The sequence below is a fragment of the Mus caroli genome, chromosome 3, assembly GCF_900094665.2.
Source record: "Mus caroli chromosome 3, CAROLI_EIJ_v1.1, whole genome shotgun sequence".
Taxonomy (NCBI): domain Eukaryota; kingdom Metazoa; phylum Chordata; class Mammalia; order Rodentia; family Muridae; genus Mus; species Mus caroli.
In genome coordinates, this window is record NC_034572.1 from 16,874,415 (window position 1) to 16,875,465 (window position 1,051).

The following is a 1,051-nucleotide window of genomic DNA, read 5'->3' on the forward strand; positions in this document are numbered from 1 at the left end:
TTCCATCTTCTGAGATCTTCTTTAATTTCTTTCTTCAAAGACTTGAAGTTCTTATCATACAGATCTTTCACTTCCTTAGTTAGAGTCACGCCAAGATATTTTATATTATTTGTGACTATTGAGAAGGGTCAGATACTATTCTTAATAGAAAGACATATAAACAACTCCCTTTAATTCCTTAAGTCTTATCAGTCTATGGTATGAATGATTGCATTAAACTTATTATAAATATGTCAGAATATAAAGTTATTTAGAAATCATGTAACCAAGTGTGTTTCTGACAGTTTTATGAGGTATTATTTTAGAGAAAGTATAAAAACTGAGAACAGCAATGAAATGATGGTGCAGTTTTTTTCCAGCTTCACCTAGAATGTGTTTTTATGCATGAATGTCTTTCTTCTTTTTCATGTTTCTATAGCTCACAAAGAGTTAACAAACTCTAAGCCTCTGCCTCATGAGTAAAGGAGTCTGAAAGTAAGAAAAAAAAAGAGCCCAAGTAATGAACTTCTTTTATCAATCCCCTCTGCTACCAGCAGGAATTTTGTGGCTTTTAGTCATGAAATAGAAAGAGCTAGAGTTAAATTTCCAGAGGCCATGAGCTACTGGCCTCCAGAATAGTAAGAGAGAGTTATAAGACCAAAGATCGATCTGGCCACCTTCCGGCAAGTGGAAAGGGGTCTGAGCAGAGAGGGAACGCCTAGCCTGAGCAGCAGCAGACATCCTGGTTCCAGGACCCCGCTGAGTGTATTCTGCACAGAGGTTAGGGATCCCACTGGCCCGAGAAAGCTTTGCCTGCGCATTGGCAGCAGACATCTTGGTTCAGGTACCCTGCCGGGTGTATTCTGTACAGGCCCCAGACATCTGGCCACCTACTGGACAGAGGAAAGGGGTCTGAGCAGAGAGGGAGCGCTTTGCTTGAGCATCTGCAACAGACATCTTGGTTCCAGGACCCCGCTCAGTGTATTCTGCACAGCCCCAGAGATTACCAGATGGCGAAAGGCAAACACAAGAATCCTACTAACAGAAATCAAGACCACTCACCATCATCAGA